The sequence below is a fragment of the Orcinus orca genome, chromosome X (assembly GCF_937001465.1).
Source record: "Orcinus orca chromosome X, mOrcOrc1.1, whole genome shotgun sequence".
Lineage (NCBI taxonomy): Eukaryota > Metazoa > Chordata > Mammalia > Artiodactyla > Delphinidae > Orcinus > Orcinus orca.
The window spans coordinates 61,683,359-61,708,456 of NC_064580.1; the positions used below are offsets into that span (position 1 = coordinate 61,683,359).

A 25,098-nucleotide genomic window follows, 5' to 3' on the forward strand; every position below is an offset into this window, starting at 1 on the left:
GTCCACGTCTGGTGGTGTGTTTTGGGGTGTCTGTAGACTTATTATGATTTTGGGCAGCCTCTCTGCTAATGGGTGGGGTTGTGTTCCTGTCTTGCTAGTTGTTTGGCATAGGATGTCCAGCACTGTAGCTTGCTGGTCGTTGAGTGAAGCTGGGTGCTGGCGTTGAGATGGAGATCTCTCGGAGATTTTTGCTGTTTGATATTATGTGCAGCTGGGAGGCCTCTTGTGGACCAGTGTCCTGAAGTTGGCTCTCCCACCTCAGAGGCACAGCACTGACTCCTGGCTGCAGCACCAAGAGCCTTTCATCCACAGGGCTCCTTAATTTGGGATGATTCGTTGACTATTCAGGTATTCCACAGATGCAGGGTATATCAAGTTGATTGTGGAGCTTTAATCCGCTGCTTCTGAGGCTGCTGGGAGAGATTTCCCTTTCTCTTCTTTGTTCTCACAGCTCCCAGGGGCTCAGCTTTGGATTTGGCCCCGCCTGTGCGTGTAGGTCGCCGGAGGGCGTCTGTTCTTTGCTCAGACAGGACGGGGTTAAAGGAGCCGCTGATTCGGAGGCTCTGGCTCACTCAGGCCGGGGGGTAGGGAGGGTCACGGAGTGTGGGGCGGGCCTGCAGCGGCAGAGGCCGGCGTGACGTTGCAGCCTGAGGCGCGCCGTGCGATCTCCCGGGCGAGTTGTCCCTGGATCCCGGGACCCTGGCAGTGGCGGGCTGCACAGGCTCCCCGGAAGGGCGTGTGGCTAGTGACCTGTGTTCGCACACAGGCCTCCTGGTGGCGGCAGCAGCGGCCTTAGCGTCTCATGTCTGTCTCTGGGCTCCGCACTTTTAGCCGCGGCTCGCGCCCGTCCCTGGAGCTCTCTCAAGCAGCGTTCTTAATCCCCTCTCCTCGTGCACCAGGAAACAAAGAGGGACGTAAAAGTCTCTTGCCTCTTCGGCAGGTCCAGACTTTTCCCCGGACTCTCTCCCGGCTAGCCGCGGTGCACTAACGCCCTGCAGGCTGTGTTCACGCCGCCAACCTCAGTCCTCTCCCGGCGCTCCGACAAAAGCTGGAGCCTCAGCTCCCAGTCCCGCCCGCCCCGGCGGGCGAGCAGAAAAGCCTCTCGGCTGGTGAGTTCCGGTCGGCCCGATCCTCTGCGCTGGAATCTGTCCGCTTTGCCCTCCGCACCCCTGTTGCTGTGCTCTCCTCCGCGGCTCCCAAGCTCCCCCACTCCGCCTCCCGAAGTCTCCACCCGCGAAGGGGCTTCCTAGTGTGTGGACACTTTTCCTCCTTCACAGCTCTCTCCCGCTGGTGCAGGACCCGTCCCTATCCTTTTGTCTCTGTTTAGTTTTTTCTTTTGCCCTAACCAGGTACGTGGGGGGTTCCTTGCCTTTTGGGAGGTCTGAGGTCTTCTGCCAGCGTTCAGTAGGTGCTCCGTAGGAGTTGTTCCACGCGTAGATGTATTTCTGGTGTATCTGTGTCTCTTCCCTTTTGACATCCATTAAAATGATAATAAAGGAATAAGGCCTTAACAGTGAAAAAAATGGGCTTAACGAATTTCTGGAAGATTGGAAATGTGTCAACTGATGAAACAGAATGGAACAAGGCAATGTACCTGGCAGAATCCCAGAAAGGCTCCTATTTCAGAGCTGGCAAGTATTCAAGGTCAAACTAAGAAGGGAGTCTGAAAACTATGGGGTGAATTGAAAGCCTGTCTATGAAACAAATGTCCTCACTGGTTCCCCATGATCTCCCCACCCATCATCCTCACATTCAGCATAGTTCACCCAATCTTTACCTCCCAGCAAAAAAAGAAAAGAAAAGGAAGAAAAAGAAAGAATGAATGAACGAAAGAAAGCAAGCAAAGAGAGAAAGGAAGAAAGAAAAGAGAGAAACAAAAAGAAAAAATAAAAGAAGACGAGGACTCAGTAGAAATAAAATAAACACCTGGAGAAAACTAAAGGGTAGTATAGGTTTTGGTGCTCCAGTGCAAATGCAAACGCTTCTTAATCTGGCATTTGGGGTCCCCCCGCCTAAAGGCAACTTCCAAACACAAGTCTAAATAGAAGGCTGCTAGTCACAAGCCCTGACCAGTTACAAAGACGTCTAGTCCAATCCCTTATTTAGAGGAGAGAACTAGTAAGAAAATGGATCTACATACATAAAGCAGAAAAACCTATATCAACTGCCTATTCTTTCATTTATAAATATGAAGAGACAATTAAAGACCATCAGACATATGAAGAAAAACAGCATTATGAAAAGAAAGGCCAAGAGAAGCAAGCAGAATTAACCCCAGAGGAAACAGATAATTCAGAGAAGAGAAGATTTTAAGGGCCTACTAAGACCAAAGGGGAAAAAAGACCCATACTTAGACACTATATCATTTTATACCATCAGAAATAGAGAAAATTATAAATGCTTCCAGAAAGAAAAAGCAGGTTACCTGTAAAGAAACAAAAATCAGGTTTCTCATTAGCAACACTGGATGTTAGAATAACTCTCTAAAATTCTGAGGGAAAATTATTCTGAACCTAGAATTTAAAACCTAGCCAAATCACCAATCAAGTATGAGTACAAAAAGATATTTTCAGAAATGTAAAGATTCAAAAGAATAACTCCTGCACAGCCTTTCTTAGTTTGTTACTCTAAGATGTACTTCAACAAAACCAGGGTAAATCCCAGAAAGAAAAAGACATGGGAAACAAGAAATAGGAGACTTAACTCATGAATCCAGTGACAAAAACCCTCTAGGATGACAACTGGGAAGTAGGCCTGGAAAGCAATCAGTCCAATTTAGAATAAGAAACCAGAGTGCTACAGAAAGAATGTCTTCAAGAAGAATGAAATTGATTCCAAGTGATGGATAAATTAAGAAGCTAGAAAATATTAATGATTAGAAAAAGTGATCTCTTTCCTCAAAAAGAAAATATAAAAGGCAATTAGAAAATCCAGGAAAAACAAACAAAACTATACAGGAGAATAATAACAGAAATATGAAGCATTCCTGGTTATATGGTGGACTAGGTATCTGAACAAAACCTCCGACAGAAAACCACTTAAGACACTGGATAAAACATAAAGCACCTTATTAAAAGCATCAAAGAACTGGTAAGATAAAAAGAATTAATAAGATAAAAGGGAACCCATATAGACATGTGATGCACTGAAGCTGTTTTGCCCTGGGAGCATTTGCAAAACCTGGTGACCTTCAGCTAAAACATTTGTGGACTCCTAGGTCCCTCCAAGGTGGGGAGTCTAAAAAAAGCCTTCTTCCTGTACCCCTGGATTTTAGCTTTCTGAAAGAATGCTCTTTTACCCTACTCCTCGAAAAACTCCCACAAATAATTTCCTGAGGAAAATGAGCAGCTCACTCTCAGAAATGAGTAAAACACACCTCTCTCACCAGAAAGCCTATTTTTTTAATATTGAAAATACCAATTTTGACAAGAATGTGGAGTGATAATTACTGATAATTACTAATGGCAGTGTAAATTGGTATAATCACTTTGGAAAACTATTTGGTAGTATCTAATAAAGCTAAACATGCATTTACTTTACAACTCAGCAATTCTACTTCTTAGGTAAACATTCAACAGAAATTAATGTATATATCCATCAGAAGACATGTATAAGAACACTCATAGCAGCTTTATTAATAAAAGTCAAACATTACCAATCCACCAACAGGAGAATAAATGAATAAACAGTGGCATATCCATACAAAGGAATATACTTAGCATTAAAAAGGAACAAACTATTGATACAGGCAACAACATAATGAATCTCAAAAACATTACACTGAGCAAAAGAATCCAGACACAAAAAAGTATACATACTGTTGATTCCATTTATATGCCATTCTGGAAAAGGCAAATCTATAGTAACAGGAAGCAAATAAATGGTTGTCTGGTGCCATGAGTGAGAAGGATTGACTGGGAAGGAGCACAAGGGAACTTTCTGGGATGATAAAAATGTTTTCTCTTGACAGTGGTGGTAGTTACACAGGTGTATTTATTTGCCAAAACTCATCAAACTATATGTGTAGAATAGGTACACTGTATTATATTTTATTTTATGTAAATAATATTTCAGAAAGTTGATTAAAAACTTTAAAAACTTGTAAAAATGAGAGATATAATAATTGCAATTAAAACGTAATGGAGGGACTTCTCTGGTGGCACAGTGGTTAAGAATCCACCTGCCTATGCAGGGGACACGGGTTCGAGCCCAGGTCCAGGAAGATCCCACATGCTGAAGAGCAACTAAGCCCATGCGCCACAACTACCAAGCCTGCGCTCTAGAGTCCGCGAGCCACAACTACTGAGCCCACGTGTCACAACTACTGCAGCCCACATGCCTAGAGCCTGTGCTCTGCAACAAAGAGCAGCCACCACAATGAGAAGCCCACACACTGCAACAAAGAGTAGCCCCTGCTTGCTCCACAACTAGAGAAAGCCTGAGCACAGCAACGGTGACCCAAAGCAGCCAAAAATAAATAAATTTTTTTAAAAAAAGAAAAAAAACAAGGGACAGGGTGATTCTTGGAAGGTGGGAAAGAAAAAATAGGGACTTCCCTGGTGGCACAGTGGTTGAGAGTCCGCCTGCTGATGCAGGGGACACGGGTTCCTGCCCTGGTCCGGGAAGATCCCACATGCCACGGAGCGGCTAGGCCCGTGAGCCATGGCCGCTGAGCCTGCATATCCGGAGCCTGTGCTCCGCAACAGGAGGCCACAACAGTGAGAGGCCCGCGTACCACAAAAAAAAAAAAAAAAAAAAAAAATAGGATAGCCAAACCCAAAACCTATGGACAATATCTGCAACAAAACTAGGTAACAAGATACCCCCATGAACCTCAAAGTATGAGGAAAGGGGACAAATTACCAGCACCTATAAGACATATGTGGGTTTCAGCAAAAGGAAGCAGAGGGAAGCAATGGGGCATCTAAAAGACAAGAGAATCCCTAAATAGCCAAAGTTACTCAGTGGAAAGCTCAGAGGGACAATTTAAGGACAGCAGCTAAAACTGGGAGAGATTTTGCACATGATTATAGCAGGGCAGTGGTAAGACCCAAAGAGGCTGGAACAATCTGGGCCTGGAGTAGTGTGAGCCCCATGAACTCTCAAAACTAACCAGCTAAAGCTCCATCCTAGGATAAAGCCCACACTGAGGAGAAACTTCTGGGAGTAGAATCCAAACTAAGCAGTGCAGCAATAGAAGGTCCAGATGAAAATAGGAGAGGGGAGCAGCACCATGATATCATTTGTTTTAATATTACACAAAAGCAACAGAAGAGGGAGCTCAAAAGCCATGAAATTTAAAAATCTACTCTAAATCCAACCTTCTTGTAAAATTTGAAAAAAAACAAAACTTTTCATGTAAAAATGAGCAGAAAAGGATCAAGGTTATATTTATTATAATGGAAAAAATAAGGCTTATAACATCCCTTGACAACAAAAACATGGCAGATAAATAACAAAATATGAAAACTATAACCTACTATTTTAAAACAAGTAAAAAGACATTAAGAAAATGATACGAGATGTGAAAGAACAACATAATGCAGAATTAGAAAAACTCAAAAGTTAGGTGATAGAAATAAGGAAAGAATTGGAAATAAAAGAAAAAATCAGAAATGAATTCGAAACTAGAAGGAGCACAAGAGTGAATAAACGCAACACACAATGCCTTAAGAGAAAAAGAAAATGAAAAGAAGGAAAAAAATTTAAAACTAAAAAGAAAAGAGAGATAGAAAATTTGAGGAAAAGTGACAAATTCAGAAGATAAAGAAAATGCAACATACATAAAGAAAACCAAAGCAAGGGAAAAAGAATGAATAATAAAGACCATAGGAAAGTTTTCTTGAAATAACTTTTGACACACTTGAAACAACATTTAAGAAGGGAATTTGTGGGGCTTCCCTGGTGGCGCAGTGGTTGAGAGTCCACCTGCCGATGCAGGGTACACGGGTTCGTGCCCCGGTCTGGGAAGATGCCACATGCCGTGGAGCGGCTAGGCCTGTGAGCCTAGTGAGAGGCCCGCGTACCGCAAAAAAAAAAAAAAAAAAAAAAAAAGGGAATTTGTGTAACTGAGAAGATTAACCCAAAATGATCATATTGTAGTAAAATTACTGGACTTGAAGGAAAAAAATCTTATGTATCCAAGTAAAGAGAACAAGGGAAAGAAAATCAGCCAGTCATCAGATGTATTGACAGAAATGGTTTATGCCGGAAGAAAATTAATTTACATATTCAAGATATACAAGGAAAGAAAATGTGAGGTAAAGAGTTCATATCCAGCTAAACTGACTGGTGTGAGCTGAATTGTGTCCCCCCCCCCCCGCAGTGTTCTTATGTTGAAGCCCAGTATCTCAGAATGTGAACTATATTTGGAGGCAGGGCTTTTCAAGGTGATTAAGTTAAAATGGGGCCATCAGAGTGGGCCGTAATTCAATCCCACTGTCCTCATAAGAGCAAATTTGGACACAAAGAGAGATACCAGGAATGTATATGCACATAGCAAAGATTATGCAAGGACACATTGAGAAGTTGGCCATCTGCAAGCCAAGGAGAAAGGCCTGAGAAGGAATCAAACCTGCCAACACCTAGGTTTTGGACTTCTAGCCTTCAGAACAGTGAGAAAATAAATTTCTGTTGTTTAATTCACCCAGTCTGTGATATTTTGTTACGGCAGCCCTAGCTAACTAATACACTGACTTTCTAGATTAGAGCCTACAAATATTATCAACATGTAATCACTCAGGAAAGATTGGTCTTGTGAACCCTATCTGAGGAATCTACTAGAGAATAAACTTCAGAAAACCAAAATAACTAGAAAGACACTGACATAAGGACTGGTAGTGAGCATTAAATAAATATAATAAACACACACACACACTAAGATTCAATGAACGTTCTAAGTAAGAGCATAGAATATAATTGCTGCAGAAGGGGGGTAAATGGAGAGATGACATGCAAAAGAAATGTTTAATTGTTTTTGTAATCATACTGGTGGTGGTAGTATTAATATTGTTATTCTGAGACAGTTGTGTATGTCAGTGGGACAAAGCAAATGAGTAATTATGTGATATTCTATTATTCCCTGTATCTTTGGGAACCGAGATTCTCAAGTTTGAAACAAAGGAGATTCAAATAAAACACAGGAGTTAACTAAAATCCCATAGGCCTGACTTTGAATTAAAATATCTGTGTGAACTCATGAGGCATTTTTTCTTAAAAGGCTTAGAAATAGTGACCAGCCCTGCACCTATGAGCACCACTAGTATCTAGACTGTGGCCTTGAAATACCATTTCCCACTGAAAAGAAACCAGGGCTTTTTGGAGAAGTGGCTGATTCCAGGTTTGGGGCAGGAAATGTGCAAGGTGAGTCCGAGATATCAAACATATTCAAATCCATGAGTTCATAATGATTTAATTTTTGTTTAAAAAATAAATAAAATCATACATATCAGCACTATGCAAAGGGCCCCTATAAATGTACAGCAAATAGTTAACAGAGCTTATCTCTTGGGACTAGGATTACAGAGAATTTTTCTTTCAAAGTCACAACTTTCTAGGTTGTCTGTTTAAAATTTAATGAGCACACATTACTTCTGTGATTAGTGAAAGCAGTGATTAAAGAAAAAAATTTAAAGACTGTGATAATCACATAGTTCTCAGGAATCAGTTTATAAAACGAAGCATTCTCATTGACGTAACCAAAATTGAGCAATGACTAACACTTGGCTTTGGTAAATGGTATGAATAAAGTTTCCTAATCTCACTTTTAGAACGTTGTTGTATTATTGTTCAAAATTCATAGTTTTGAATAGCTAGCAGACTATTGTTATCAATAAAAATTCATATACCCTCACAAATGGATTTCTGATCAGGTGGTTCAGTAGTTAAAAAAAAAAGTAGAACCCTGCTTTAAGTTTTAGCCATTTCTTCCCTTCTGCTTTGGTGGGATGTGAGGATCAAAGGGAAAAGCTTCACAGAAACATTCTTATCTTTCACCATTTAACCTATGTGCCATGGATCTCAAAAGTGGTCTCTAGACCAGCATGCGTAAATTCTCAGGCCCCATCCAGGCCTACAGATTCAAAATCTCTGGGAAGTGAGGCCCAGCAAGTTGTGTGTTTTTTTTTTTTTAATTTATTAAATTTATTTATTTATTTTTGGCTGTGTTGGGTCTTCGTTGCTGCACATAGGCTTTCTCTAGTTGCGGTGAGCGGGGGCTACTCTTTGTTGCGGTGAGTGGGGACTACTCTTTGTTGCGTGCTCAGGCTTCTCATTGCAGTGGCTTCTCTTGTTGCTGAGCACGGGCTCTAGGCTCACGGGCTTCAGTAGCTGTGGCACGCAGATTCAGCAGTTGTGGCTCGCGGGCTCTAGAGCACAGGCTTGGTAGTTGTGGCGCACGGGCTTAGTTGCTCTGCAGCATGTGGGATTTTCCCAGACCAGGGCTCGAACCCGTGTCCCCTGCATTGGCAGGCGGATTCTTAACCACTGCTCCACCAGGGAAGCCGAAGCTGTGTTTTAATAAGCCTTCTAGACAAGGTTACCAGATAAAATACAAAATGGCCCAGTTAATTTTGAATTTCAGATAAACAACAAATATTTTTTTCCTATAAATATTTGCAATATTTGGTACATAATTATATTCAAATTAAAATTTAATGGGCGTCTTGTTTTTGTTTGTTTGGTTGGTTTTTATTATTTTTTCAACATCTGGCAATTTGACCTCCAAGTAATTCTGACCCATGCTAAAGTTTGAAAACCACAGGGGTAAAGGTAAGAACACGGGCCTTGGATTCGGATAGATCTGACTCCACCATTTTATTAATAATGGATGGAATCTCACAAATATGACTGGTATCTCCATGTGACAAAGGAGACCATGGGGGAGAGAGCCAACCAGCCTCAGGGACTGGAGTAAAGTTTGTTAGCAGAAAGGGCCTGGATTTTACCAGAAAGTTCAAAAACACCCTGAGTGACTGCTACTCTAGTGCCCATGGGGTGCGGTTCTCATACAAAGCATAACTTTAGCCTAAATGGGAGAAAGGGCTGGGGCGGGGTTGGGGGACCCAAGGAAGGGAAAAACAGAAATATACAAGAGAGGAAGGAGAATAAAGGGCACAGAAAAGGTCTATGACTTAGAACTGGCCAACGTCAACTTGTATTCATTTCAGTTTCTCTACGACTGACTTTGTAGGGAGAAAAGACTGGGGAAGAGTCCCTCTCTTTGAGTATAAAGAGGCTCCTGGGCAGCACCAGCCCTGTTCTGTGAGCCTCTAAAGCAATGATTCTCATCCAAGGGTGATTTTAACTGTCCACAATGTCTGGAGACATTTTTGACTGTCACCATGTGGTGGGGTGGGAGGGTGTGCTACTGACATCTAGTGGGTAGAGGCCAGAGATACTAGTGAACGTCTTATATGCATAGGACAGCCCCCCACAACAAAGAATTACCCAGCTGTAAGTATCAAATTTCAAGGCTGAGAAACCCTGCTCTAAAACAGGTCAGTGCCCAGAAAGAGCTACCCTCTTTGCTACAGCCTCACCCCCTTACCCCAAACCACAGACCTGCGTTTGCACTGCACCACATTTTATACATGCACATTCCCATAATGAGCAGGCTACTAAATTCTCTAAGCCTTTGTATCCAAATCTATACAATGTGGGTAAAATTATTTACCTCATAGGGTTATTGCGGGGATTAAATGAGGTAATTTAGCTCTTTAGGTTCAAACACTTATTGAGCACCGACACTATGTGCCAGGTGTTGAGGGTACAGACACAGTCCTTGCTGTTAAGGATTTAAGTCTAGTGAGTTCTAAGGCCCAGAGTAGATTTTCAAACATAGGGTAATTTCCTTCACACTCAGCCCCTACCCATGTCCTTCTCTTTCATTATTAGACAGGAGCCGAATCCTCTCTCTTCCTTGCCAGAGAACTAGAAGGAAGAGCAGAATTAATACCTATTATGAAGAGGAGTTACATCACAAGTTTGTGCTATTTTGCTGATGCTTCTCACCATGAATTCTAAACACAGCACTGAAGTGAAAGTATTGTTCTTAATATCTAAAGAGGCTAGCATCTGCTCTGTTCTCAAAATTGACTATTACCCTTGAACGTGGTCAGGAAATAAAAAGCAAGCTCACCCTCTTTCTGACCCTGACCTGCGTGGCTCCTACATCCTGCTCTGGGAGGGCTTCAATGAGCCAGGTAAGGTTATTGGAATATTAGAAAATTTAGGTGCTCTCCCAGCATTCCCATTTGTTCATGAAATGGAATGAGAGAAAGGGATGAAAGGGAGGACTCAAGCATCATATCCAGGTTTGGGGGTTGAGAAACTAAGTGATAGTGGTGCCATTTACTGAGATTGGAAAGTTTTGGGAAGCAACTTTGGAAGGGAAATCAGGAATTCCACTTTGGACATTTTAGAAAATCTCTCTTCCTCTTGCCTCTAACCTCTCCTTCTCTCAGCCTGTACAAATGATCAAGTCTCTTCTCTTAAAACAAATGAAGCCCTCCCCAAACCTTATAATCCCTTTAACTGCTACCTTCTCTCCCTCCCTTTAGGTCTGAACTTCTTTAAAGGATCATCTATTTCTCACTATATCTACTTCCTTACCTCTGAGTCTCTTCTCAACCCCTGCAATCTGGTTTCTGACCTCACCATATTATTGGAACTACATTCACTAAAGTGACAAATAATGCCCTAATTGCAAATCTAACAGATACTTTTCAGTCCTAATCTCACTGGGCCTCTCTGTAGCCTTGGACATGGCTGATCACATCCTTTTCTTTGATGATCTCTCCTCCCTTGGTTTCCCTGGCATCACTCTCTCCTGCTTCTCTCCCTCCTCTGTAACTTTTCCTTCTCGCATTCTTCCTGACTCTATCTGCTGCTTAAATGTATTTGCAGGGGTTCTGTTCAGCTCTTTCCTCACTTTACACTGTTTTCAAGGATGATCCTATCATTTAGATCCCATTTAGATGATTTTGGCTCTCATCTATAAACTGTCAACTCTCAATTTGCTATCTCCCAACTCTAATTCTCTTTGGAACTACAAACTCATATTCTGAGTTGCCTACTAGACAGGTCATCTAGATGCTCCTAGATGACAAACTGAACACATTCAGAATTCAATTCTAAACAAGGCAATTTACAGAAGAAATTCAAGTTGCCAAAAACATATGAGAAGATGCCCAATCTCACCTAGTAATCAGGAAAATGCAAATTAAAGCAATAAATGCAATGTTTCTCACCAAGGCTGGCAAAAATTCACAAGAATGATAACATCCAATGTTGTCAAAGATTAGGGATAATAGGGACTCTCATACACCTCTGGTAGAAGTAAGACTTACTGTAACCTTTCAGGAAAGTAATCTGGCAATATCTATTAAAATATGAAATACATGTATATATATATCCCTTATATACCAAAGAAATTGCCACACAGGTCCATAGGGTGCATGTATGAGTATGCTCATCACATTGTTGTTTGTGTTAACAGGAAGGTGGAGGTAATCTGCTTGTCCATCACTGGAGAAGCTGATAGGGAAAATATGGTAGACATATACCTTGGAGTACTATACGGCAGTTAGAGGGAATGCCTTAGATGCTTTTTTTTCTTTCTTTGTTTTTTATTTTATTGGAGTATAGCTGATTTACAATGTTGTGTCAGTTTCAAGTGTATGGCAAAGTGATTCAGTTATACATATACATATATTCATTCTTTTTTAGATTCTTTTCTCATATAGGTTATCACAGAATATTGAGTACAGTTCCCTGTGCTATACAGTAGGTCCTTCCTGGTTATATATCTTCTATACAGTAGTGTGTTTGTGTTCATCCCAAGCATCTGATTGGAGTGGCTTCTACAACAGTGTGCAGAGTGAAAAAAAAACATTGGAATGTCTAACACAATATGATTTATGTAAATTAAAATAATATACACATAAACTAACAAATTGCATTTTATAAGAATATATTCAAACAAAAGGATATACATTAAGGAATGGTTGCCTGAGGGGTGAAGAGGGGTGGGAGTGGAGAATGGGGCTAAAAGAAAACATACAAACAAGGGAGGAATCTTGCATGGGCCAACGATGACAATATGTTATAAACTGAGGAATATGATTCCCTCAGCCCACAGCACTGAGGACATCCCCCCAATTAATAACACACTCTCTTTGATCTTACAGTCTATTCCCAATTTTTGCCACTAACAATAATGCTGCAATAAATATTCTTTATATGTATATTTTTGTATTAGTGATTATATGTCTGTAGCATACATTTCAATTGTGATATCTCCACATATAGAATAGTATGCGGCTATTAGAAAGGATGAATTACAAAGAAATCCATGCTAAGACACATCATAATTGAACTTCTGAAAATGAAAAACAGAAAAAATCCTGAAGTCAGCCAAAGAAAAAAGATGCACTACTTATAAGTGGACATCAATTTGAATGATAACAGAGTCCTCACCTGAAACCAAGCAGGCCAGAAGATAGTGGCACAAAATTTTTCAAGCACAGAAAGAGCAGAACTGTCAGATTAGGGCAGGAAACACATAAGATGAGCCTAGAACACCTTGTAGAGCCAGAAAGTAAGAAAGTGCTCAAAAGGAAAAATAACCACAATGATAGCGGTATGTCAAAGGGACACAGGAGCCAACTAAAAGAGCTCCCAATGGCAAAAGCTAGAACAATTTGAGCAACACAAAAAAGTAGTATTGGGGCTTCCCTGGTGGCGCAGTGGTTGACAGTCCGCCTGCCGATGCAGGGGACATGGGTTCGTGCCCCGGTCCGGGAAGATCCCACATGCCGCGAAGCGGCTGGGCCCGTGAGCCATGGCTGCTGAGCCTGCGCGTCTGGAGCCTGTGCTCCGCAACGGGAGAGGCTACAACAGTGAGAGGCCCGCGTACCGCAAAAAAAAAAAAAAGTAGTATTGGATTATAATCCAAAGTATAAAATAAATACCCATGAGTCTATACTGATATAATGATTGACTGATTGGATGGATAAATACATACATACAAACATACATTTATTCATACACACATACATACATATATGGGGGGAAAGAGACAAATCTCCCAATCAAAATTCTAAATAATTTATGTAGATAGTTTGCTCTCAAGGAGGTAGAGCAAAACTCTACTCAAGTTTGGGTGCACACAGTGACTTCCAAGAGTACAATATGGGAAGGGCGACAGAAGAGTAACTTTACTGTGGAGAAACCTGACAAACACCAACTCAGCCAGGTGCTCAAGGTGAATATCTAAAGTGATAAGTCATTCTGATAATATGTACCCTTGATATGATGCAATGAAAATGGTACTTCACCTCTGTGGTCTTCCTCCACAAAACCCATAACTCCAGTTTTGTTATGCATCAGACAAATTCCAGCAGAGGATATTCTATAAAACAGCTTTCCAGTGATCCTCAAAACTATCAAGGTCATCAAAAGCAGTACAAATCTGAGAAACTGTCACAGCCAAGAGGAGCCTAAGAAGACATGATGACTAAATGTAATGTGGTATCCTGGATGGTTCTGAAACAGATAAAGGACATTAGGTTGAAACAAAGGAAATTTGGATAAAGTATAAACTTTAATAATAAGGTATCAATATTGCTTCATTAATTGTAATAAATGTACCATACTAATGTACTAATATAAGATATTAACAATAGGCAAAATTGAATGTGGGGTATATGGAAGCTCTCTGTACTATCTTCTCAATTTTTCTGTAAACCTAAAACTGTTCTAAAAAATAATTATTCAAAAAAAACCCTGTCAACCACAAATTCTATGTCTGGTAAAACTATCCCTGATACAAAGGAAAACTGAGAGAATTTGTTGCTAACAAACCTGCCCTTAAAGAACAGCTAAAGGAAGTTCTCTAAACAGAAAGGAAATGATAAAAGAAGGAGGCCTGGAACTTTAGAAAGGAAAGAACATCAGAATGGGCAAAAATAAGGGTATACTATCCTCTTAAGAAACCATGTTTGATGGTTAAAGCTAAAATTATGACACCGTCTGATGTGGTGTCTCAGTATATGTAGAGGAAATACTTAAGACAATTATACATTTTTAAAGTGGATACAGTAAAGGGATCTAAATGAAAGTAAGGTCTCTCTACTGCACTTGAAGTAGTAAAATACCAATATCAATAGACTGTTATAAGTTACATATTTATATTACAATTCCTAGAGCAACAACTAAGAAAACTATATAAAGCAGTGTGCCCAAAAATACTATAAATAAATCAAGATAGAATCCTTAAAAATGTTCAAGGAAGCACAGGAAAGCAAAAAAAGAGAAAGAAGAACAGGAAACAGAGGAAACAAACAGAAAAGAAATAATAAAATGGCAGACTCAAGCCTTAACATATCAATAATTACTATTATAGGTTGAATTGTATCCCATAAAAAGATATATTGAAGTCCTAACACCCGTACCTGTGAATGTGGCCTTATTTGGAAATAGGGCTGTCTTAGTTCAGGCTTCTATAACAAAGTACTACAGAGTGGGTAGCTTATAAATAACAGAAATTTATTTCTCACAGTTCTAGTGGCTGGAAGTTTGAGATCAGGGTGCCAGCATGGTTGAATTCTGGGGAGAGCTCTCTTCCTGGTTGCAGACTGCTGACTTGTATTCTCACATGGCAGAAAGGGCAAAGGGAGCTCTCTGGGGTCTCTTTTGAAAGAGCACTAATTCTTATTCATGAGGACTCTACCCTCATAATTTATTCACCCCCAAGGCCCCCCACCTCCAAATACCATCACATTAGAAATCAGATTTCAACATATGAATTTTGGGGGAACAGGAAGATTCAGTCTATAGCAAGTGTCTTTGCAGATGTAGTCAAGTAAAGTTGAACTCATCAGGGTGGACCCTAATATAATATGACTTCTGTCCTTATAAGAAAAGGGTTTCATTAGGTCCCATTTGTTTATTTTTGTTTTTATTTCTATTTCTCTAGGAGATGGGTCAAAAAGGATCTTGCTGTGATTTATGTCAGAGTGTTCTGCCTATGTTTTCCTCTAAGAGTTTTATAGTGCCTGGCCTTACATTTAGACCTCTAATACATTTTAAGTTTACTTTTGTGTATGGTGTTAGGGAGTGTTCTAATTTCATTCTTTTACATGTAGCTGTCCAGTTTTCCCAGCACGACTTATTGAAGAGGCTATCTTTTCTCCATTGTATATTCTTGCCTCCTTTGTCAAAGATAAGGTGACCACATGTGCGTGGGTTTATCTCTGGGTTTTCTATCCTGTTCCATTGGTCTATATTTCTGTTTTTGTGCCAGTACCATACTGTCTTGATTACTGTAGATTTGTAGTATAGTCAGAAGTCAGGGAGCCTGATTCCTCCAGCTCTATTTTTCTTTCTCAAGATTGCTTTGGCAATAAACAAAGCAAAAAGACAACCCTCAGAATGGGAGAAAATATTTGCAAATGAAGCAACTGACAAAGGATTAATCTCTAAAATATACAAGTAGCTCATGCAGCTCAATATCAAAAAAATAAACAACCCAATCCAAAAATGGGCAGAAGACCTAAATAGACATTTCTCCAAAGAAGATATACAGATTGCCAACAAACACATGAAAGGATGCTCAACATCACTAATCATTAGAGAAATGCAAATCAAAACTACAATGAGGTATCACCTCACACCAGTCAGAATGGCCATCATCAAAAAATCTACAAACAATAAATGCTGGAGAGGGTTTGGAGAAAAGGAATGCCTCTTGCACTGTTGGTGGGAATGTAAATTGATACAACCACTATGGAGAACAGTATGGAGGTCCCTTAAAAAACTGAAAATAGAACTACCATACGACCCAGCAATCCCACTACTGGGCATATACCCTGAGAAAACCATAATTCAAAAAGAGTCATGTACCAAAATGTTCATTGCAGCTCTATTTACTATAGCCAGGATATGGAAGCAACCTAAGTGTCCATCAACAGATGAATGGATAAAGAAGATGTGGCACATATATATACAATGGAATATTACTCAGCCATAAAAAGAAACGAAATTGAGTTATTTGTCATGAGGTGGATGGGCCTAGAGTCTGTCATACAGAGTGAAGTCAGAAAGAGAAAAAAAAATACCGTATGCTAACATATATATATGGACCAAAAAAAAAAAAAAAGGTTTTCTGAAGAACCTAGGGGCAGGACAAGAATAAAGACGCAGATGTAGAGAATGGACTTGAGGGGCGGGGGAAGGGTAAGCTGGGACGAAGTGAGAGAGTGGCATGGACTTAAAAGTACTACCAAATGTAAAATAGATAGCTAGTGGGAAGCAGCCGCATAGCACAGGGAGATCAGCTCGGTGCTCTGTGACCACCTAGAGGGGTGGGATAGGGAGGGTGGAAGGGAGATACAAGAGGGAGGGGATATGGGGATATATGTATATGTATAGCTGACTCACTTTGTTATACAGCAGCAGCTAACACAGCAATGTAAAGCAATTATACTCCAATAAAGATGTTAAAAAAAAAAAAAGAAAAGGGAAGCTCCTCCTCTTGACGATGGTAAGAATCCCATATGGAGTATATCGGTGGAGTAGAGAGATGTAGCTCAGTGGGGTACCCTGCAGCGCCTCGCAGGCACAGCTCCTCCAAAACCGTGATTGGTCTGGCCTGGGTGGGGAAGGGGGGCAACCTGGGACTGAACCCCCTCCGGCAGCTGGCCCTCTCCTTCTTCTCTCAGCACTCCCCGGCTCTCAGCGGCACACTTGTTTTTCCACCCAAATCGCTCCCTTCTCCCCTCTACCCGCTCCCAAGTCCCCAGAGCCCCTGCCGGCCTCCACCCCCTGGCCCCACGGTGCTCAGTCCCCGCCCCCGCCACCTTGCCTATGCACCCCTGCCCAGGCGCTTCAGTCGCCTTGCTCTAGCCACCCCACCCCCAACCAAATCAGGCAATCTCCAAGATGTGAATAAAGCAGAGGGGGAGCGGACAGCAAAATGAAGGCTGCCCACCGCCACAGGACAGGTATGTAGGTGACCAGGAAAATGACCAAAGAAACACACGCAGGTGAGGACAGCTATATTGTGTGCGTCAAAGCTGTGGTTATGACCTCAGATGACTCCAGCGGGTGGGATGGTTTCCACAGGAAGGAAGGTGGGATCGGTAAGGTCACGCACCCGGATGACAAATCGGCTTTCTCATCCATGGTGAACGACAGAAAGACAGACTGGTGGTATTGGAACGCTATTTAAGAAACGAATTGGCCTACACCAAAGCCAACCCAACCTTTCATCATTGGAAGGTCAAACAATAGTAAGTTTTGACTTACTGTCTGAAGCCTTGAGTGAGGAAAGCAATCGAAGACCTTATAGAAAGCTCAACATCATCTTCCACCATCCGTAGTGAAGGTGAGCTTTGCGATGACGTTTTTACAACAGCTACAGACAGTTCTTCTATCAATAATCCGTCTCAGAAGAAGGAACAACTTATTCGGACAATCTCCTCCCTCACATCCTGTGAGCACCAGAGGATTTATACCCTGGGTCACCTCCACGACACATACCCCACAGACCATTATCACTTGGAACAGTTGATGGCAAGGCCCTACTGCCAGGTGAGCTTCCTGGACGACTAGGAGATCATGCACATCAACCCAGGGAGAAGACCTGGATGACGCACACTACGAGGATTACCGGCGCCGGCGAGGGACAAATACCTGAACCCCTTGGAAGACGCGGGCTCGTACCTGCGCTTCGCCAAGGACAAGGTCCTTAAGCACGACTACAATTACCCCCATGAGGACTCCTCAGACTTTGGCATCAGCGCGGGGCCAGCATGATCAAGACACAGCCATTCCGGGGCAAGTCCCGGTGGTGGAAGGAGGACAGGGAGCGCTCCGAGTGGGCGGTGCGCGTACTGCCAGGACGCTTTCAACCATGAGGAAAACCGGAGGGGCCACTGTCAGGACGCGCCTGACTCCGTGAGAACTTTGCTTCAAGCGGTGAGCTGTATGTGGTGAGGACAGCATGCTCTATCACTGTATGTCGGACCCTAGGGAGACTATACAGACCTGTGCCTGTGCAATACGAGCTACGAGTTTTGCCTCCCGTGGATGGCTCTTACTGACTTGTGTTTCTTGGCCCCCTGTTCTTGCTGTTACCTACCCCTTCGGGCCTGCTACCACTGCGGAGTGATGTGCAGGTGCTGTGGAGGGAAGCGCAAAGCGGAGAAAGAGGGAGGTGGGGGAGGGGGGAGAGGGAGGGAGAGAGAATATGACCTCATCTTTATAAAAATTAATCATCGAGCTTCCCTGGTGGCGCAGTGGTTGGGAGTCCTGCCAATGCAGGGGACACGGGTTCGTGCCCCGGTCTGGGAAGGTCCCACATGCCGCGGAGCGGCTTGGCCCGTGATCCATGGCCCCTGAGCCTGCGCGTCTGGAGCCTGTGCTCCGCAACGAGAGAGGCCACAACAGTGAGAGGCCCGCGTACCACAAAAAAAAAAAAAAAAAAAATCATCGTATCTGTGTGCATAAATACACACACATGAAGAAGGTGTGAAAGGCTGCACAAATTGGTACCCTCAATGTTACAAGGGGAGGGGAGGAGAATATGAAAGGGGAGATTTTTAACTTTATCTTCTTGCATTTTTTATTTCACTTGTTACAGTGAGAACATACTGTATTTGTAACTTAAAAGAAAATTTCAATTAAATAAATTTTCGAGAGAAATTTTTTCCCTCAAACCTAATTTTGCTCTTGTTCTCTGCTTGGGTGAACTGGTACCATCATTCACTTCCAAGACAAGAGACCTACAAGTAATTCTAGATCTTTCCTTTTCTGTAATCTTCCACCCTTCCACTTAATTAGTCACCAAATCCAGATTTTAGTTCATAAATATCCTTACCTTCCTCTAATTAATAAATCTTGTCTATTCTAGTTCCTAAATCTCTTTTAAAGTCCTTCCCCTCTTTACCATCCCTGCCAATAAGGCTTTTTTTAGTTCAGAACTTCATCATCTCTCGTTTTTCAATAGCCTTTAAAGTAATCCCCTGTTTGACTCCTCCATCCACTCTCTCTCATATAACGCTCTCAGAATTATCTTTCTAAACAGTTATAGTGTACCACTGTTGGGAGACAAATGAATACATTTTTATTTTAATAGGCATACTTTTTATTTTAATATTCATAAGAAAATATATTAAACTCATGATTTCAAAGATATTATTGCCTAGATTTAAGAAATTAAAATGGTGAAGGTAGAATATGAATAAGTGAAGTTGGAAAACATTGGTCTATAAGGATAAAGTCCACACTCCATGAATCTTTATGATCTAGTCCCATCCTACCTTTCCAACTTTGTCATCATAAATGTACCATTTCAATTAGGGAAAACTTTCTGATGGCCCCCAAACATGCCATGTTCTTTCATCCCTCTCTGCCCTTCCTCATGCTGTTCTCACTCATTCTGCTTAGTAAACTTTTCCTTTTCCTTCAATATTCAGCTCAAATATTTCTTCTGTGAGGATCTTTTTTTTTTTTTGGATGTGAATGCTTATAGCAGCTTTATTCATAATTACTAGAAGCAACCAAGATGTTCCCCAGTAAGTGACTAAATAAACAAACTGTGGTACATCCAAATAACGGGATACTATTGAGGGATAAAAGGGAATGGACTATCAACCCATGCAAAAACATGGATGAATCATAAATATATATTTCTAGGTGAAAGAAGCCAGTCTGAAAAGACTACATACTGTATAATTCCATTTATATGACGTTCTAGAAGAGGCAAAACTATAGTGACAGTAAAAACATCACTGGTTTACAGGAATTTGGAGAAGAGGAGGAGGGTTGAATAGGTGAAGCGCAGGGGAATATTTGTGGACAGTGAAACTATTCTCTATGATACTGTAATGGTGGATGCTTTACACGTTTTTCAAAAGCCATAGAACTTTATAGCACAAAGAGTAAAACTTAATATATGTAACTAAAACAAAAAATCATTTAGGAGATCAAGAGATACAAGGTCAGAATGCAGAATATGAAAAAAGAATCTGTGTTACAAATGTATGAAAGAACCTTCCTGAAGTGGGTGGGGGCAAAGGTGCAAACCTAAGTAACTTTGTAAATGAGTTGTGTCTAAGAATATAGGCAAAAGGGATTGTACATAGCACTCTATTCTGGTTGATAAAGTTGTTTCCCCTGAGGGTACAGGCTAGCAATTCTGAAACCACTATACATGTATACTGGAATTAAACAATTAAGTACCTGATGGTGGATTATAGGGGCCAGTTTTCTTACTGTTGGAGTGAGAGGGTACAGATAAGCAAAGGGAAGAAGCTAAAATGATCCACAGGGTAATAGATATGAATTGGAGACATTAGTAAGAACTCATGTTTAGCTTAATACAGATACATGTATAAATATTTATATATATATGTTGTTAAATTAATTAAATAAGGAGGCCATTAGACTGATGTGGCTCTAATGCCATGGTGGCCTATGTAAGCAGGCCAGAATCTAAGCCTATAAACGCCTCAAGGTTTCAAAATCACAGCGATAAGGACAACCAATCACACACAGCCAACTAGACTTTAAGTAATAGCCAATCAATAATTTCCTTACTTTGCTTCTGCCTTTTCTCCACAAAAGTCTCTCCCCCCACCTCCTATAGTTAGAGCGACCCCAACCACCTCCAGTTTGGCGCTGCCCAATTCAAATTGGTTTTTACTCAAATTCCCCCAAATTTTAATATGCCTCAGCTTACCTTCCAACAGCTCTGGTGTCCGTAGAGGGAAATGAAGGAGACCCTGATGGTCCTCGGGAGCAATGAGCAAACAGGTGAAGGCACCCGCTGAGCTCCTTGAGCCGCCCCCCTCCCGCTGCCTCTGGAGGTGGTGGGCAAGCCACTACCCCTTCCCAGCTCCGCAGCCTTTGCATTATGAGCTTGTAGACTCCACCTGAGTTTCTTTTTTCCGGATTGTCTCCGGAAACCAGCAGGAGTCGACTGGGTCTGGCCCCAAAACCAGACTGGCTGAGGATTTTTTTACGGACAGCGCCCCCCACAGCACCTCTATTCTAGTACTTGCACTTTATAATATGGCAATTATTTGTTCATATTTGTGTGTTCCCCACCAAATTATGAACTCTTCCTGGACAGGGACTAAATCTTACCCAAATCCTTATCTCAAAGTCTCACCAAATACCTGGCCTAAGTAAGTACTCATAAAATTTAAGTTGAATGAAAAAATTGAAGTCTGGAACCTGGAGCCAAGGAGAACATTCCCTAATTCCAAATCTGCTTTACATGTTACTATAGCTTCCTGTCTTCTTTTAAATATCACCCTGATCACCTAGAAAAGAACACAAAGGCCAGAGTCATAAAGGTTTCAGGGATAGGTACAGAAGAGATTAGAAGGGTTTAAGGTGGGGCCAAGCGGCACTAAGTTGACTATAATGTCGAGCCGTTTCAGTTTCTGTGGACCAAGCCTTCCTTCCTATCTTCCCTGTCTATCTGGTTTCTGACTATCTGGGGTGAGTTAAACCCACCAAGAATTTTGGCCTCAGCCTACCTCTGGGTAGCAAAAAGTGCCCTGGACAGGAGGTAACAGAATGGACATTGCTCTGCTGAGGTTTCATTTCCATGTTGACTTTGGAGCTCTCTGGACTGGTATTTCACTTCTAGATAAATCACAGTAGTTGTAAAAGTTGTTAGTGGTGGTGGGGGACAGAGAGACAGGCAAGAGAGGAGAGAGAGAACTAAGATTGACTATTATCATACAAACCTCACACAGAAAACATTTAAGCACTTTCACTTAAGGTCATCCCTAACAATAGCCCCACTTCCTGTAGGAATACTAACTGGGCAGGCAGAGAGAACTGGGGAAAGGCCGCAAGTCCCCGAAGTGACAGTCTTGGAGTGATCCCTCTATATGCCTGTTCTTCCCTTCATACTAAATATAACCGTTATGGTTTACCATCTCTGTGTGGTCTTTGGTTACAGCACCTTGACAAAGGAATTAAGTGCATAATTGGGTTGATGTTTCCAGCTTTCTAGGGGCTCCTTGTCTTGGGAAACCCCACAGATACAGTCCCCACAATCCAAGAATAAGCAATACGGCATTGACCTGCCATAAAACTGTTAATATAAAAGGGTTTTTATTGAAAATTAGTTTTTGCTTTTTTAATTATTGTTTGGGGAGTAGGAAATGGTGCCAATAAAGAAGCAGTAGATAAAAAGGGAACCTAAGTCCCTTTACTAAGCTTTTCTTCCTTCAGCCACTTGATTCTGAAAGCCAGAAAAGATTAAGCAAATGCGTGGACAGGGGTTGGGGGGTGGGGAATGGCTCACTATAGAAAATGTGAAGGTACATGGCAGACATAGGAACTACAAACCTGAGAGCTCACTAAGCATTAATATCCAATATTTTAGAAGATACTTATCATTTTATTTTTTTAATTTTTATTTTATTAGTTTTTTAAATAAATTTATTTATTTATTTTTGGCTGCGTTGGGTCTTCGTTGCTGCGTGAGGGCTTTCTCTAGTTGTGGCCAGTGGGGGCTACTCTTCGTTGTGGTGTGTGGGCTTCTCATTGTGGTGGCTTCTCTTGTTGTGGAGGATGGGCTCTAGGCACACGGGCTTCAGTAGTTGTGGCACGTGGGCTCAGTTGTGGCTCACGGGCTTTAGGCGTGTGGGCTTCAGTAGTTGTGGCACGTGGGCTTAGTTGCTCCACACCATGTGGGATCTTCCCGGACCAGGGATCGAATCCATGTCCCCTGCATTGGCAGGTGGATTCTTAACCACTGTGCCACCAGGGAAGTCCAGTATTCATTATTTCTAAAGTTGGAGTCACCAACATTGCAGATGGTTAGATTCCACCTTGGGTTCTACCAGAGCCTAGCTGATCTGGAGGAATAGAAATACCCCATCCAGCCCCCTCTAGCTTTCCTGTTTCACCTAAGAAGGGGTGGGGTGTGGAATGAAAAAGCACTTATAAAGATTACAGCCCAGGAAATAGGAATATAGAATCCTTCCCATCTTCTGATGTCATACCACCACATCAGTAAGACTCATGTATAAAACAGGGAATTACAATGGAAAGAACTGCACATCTCAGACCTTATTTAAGAAGGACTCTCGGGCTTCCCTGGTGGCGCAGTGGTTGAGAGTCCGCCTGCCGATGCAGGGGACACGGGTTCGTACCCCGGTCCAGGAAGATTCCACATGCCGCGGAGTGGCTGGGCCCATGAGCCATGGCTGCTGAGCCTGCGTGTCCAGAGCCTGTGCTCTGCAACGGGAGAGGCCACAACAGTGAGAGGCCCGCATACCACAAAAAAAAAAAAAAAGAATAAAAAAGAAGGACTCTCTAGGGAAACTCAAAGATGACAGGGGAGACAAAAAAACAGACACTGTAGGAAATTTTACCTCTGACACAGCTACAGTAAACAGTAAACTCAGCCTAACTCCTAGCCAAATAAACATACAATCTCACACTACATGCCAATTTACCTGAGTTCCTTTTACCTAGTACATCATATGTCTACCTTTCAACAACACATTACAAGGCATACTAAAAGGCAAAAAACACAGTATAAAGAGACAGAGCAAGCATCAGAACCAGACTCAGATATGGCAGAGATTTTGGAATTACCAGAACAGGAATTTAAAATAACTATATGCTAAGGGCTCTACTGGAAAAACTGGACAACATACAAGAACAGATGTGTAATGTAAGCAGAGAGAATGGAAACTCTAAGAAAGAACCAAAAAATAATGATAGAAATAAAAACCACTGTAACAGAAATGAAGAATGTCTTCTATGGGTACATCAGTAGATGAGACATAAATGAGGAAAGAATCAGTGAGTTTGTGGTATATACAGAATGGATAAACAACAAGGTCCTACTGTATAGCACAGGGAACTATATTCAATATCCTGTGATAAACCATAATGGAAAAGAATATTAAAAAGGATGTATATATATATATATATATATATATATATATATGCATGTATGACTGAGTTACTTTGCTGTACAGCAGTAATTAACACAACATTGTAAATCACCTGTATTTCAATAAAAAATAAATTAAAACAAGAATCAGTGAGTTTGAAGATATGTAAATAGAAACTTCTAAAAATGGAATGCAAAAAGAAAAAAGAATGAAAAAGATGGAATATGAAAAAATTGTGAGACAATTATGAAAGGTGTAATATATGCATAAAGGGAATACCAGAAAGAGAAGAAAGAAGGAAAGGAACAGAGGAAATGTTTGAACTAATAATGGCTGAGAATTTTCCAAAATTAGTGACAGATAACAAACCACAGATCCAGGAAGCTCAGAGAACACCAAGCAGGATAAATACCAAAAAAAAAAAAAAAAAATCTACACACAGGCAAATCATATTCAAATTACAGAAAATCAAAGACAAGATCTTTAAAGAAGTCAGGGTTAAAAAACACCTTACCTAGAGGTACAAGGATAGAATTACATCAGACTTCGCTTCAAAAACCATGCAAGCAAGAAGAGAGTGCAGTGAAATATCTAAAGTGTTGAAAGAAAAAACCCAACCTAGAATTCTGTATCCAACAAATTTATCCTTCAAAAGATAACAACAAAACCAACCTAATTTAAAGATAGGCAAAAGACTTGAATAGACATTTCTCCAAAGAAGATATACAAATAGCCAAAAAACACATGAAAAGATGCTCAACATCACTAATCATTAGGGAAATGCACATCAAAACCACAGTGAGATACCACTTCATACCCATTAGGATATTAGGATGGCTATTATTTTAAAAAATCAAAAAATAATAAGTGTTAGTGAGGATGTGGAGAAATTGGAACCCTTGTGCATTGTTGGTGGGAATGTAAAATGGTGCAGTATAGAGGTTTCACAAAAAATTAAACATAGAATTACCATATGAGTCACCAATTCCACATCTAGGTATATACCCAAAGAGAACTGAAAACAAGAACTCGAACAGATATTTGTATACCTGTGTTCATAGCAGCACTACTCACAATAGCCAAAAGGTGAAAACAACACAAATGACCATCAACATATGAATGGATAAACAAAATGTGGTATATATATATATACAATGGAATATTA

General features: G+C 41.2%; 1 pseudogene; it reads left to right on the forward strand.

Moving 5' to 3' along the window:
* The first annotated feature begins 17,023 nt into the window (after nt 1–17,023).
* On the forward strand, nt 17,024–22,007 carry LOC101281596 (sprouty-related, EVH1 domain-containing protein 2-like; annotated as a pseudogene).
* Nucleotides 22,008–25,098: the final 3,091 nt, after the last annotated feature.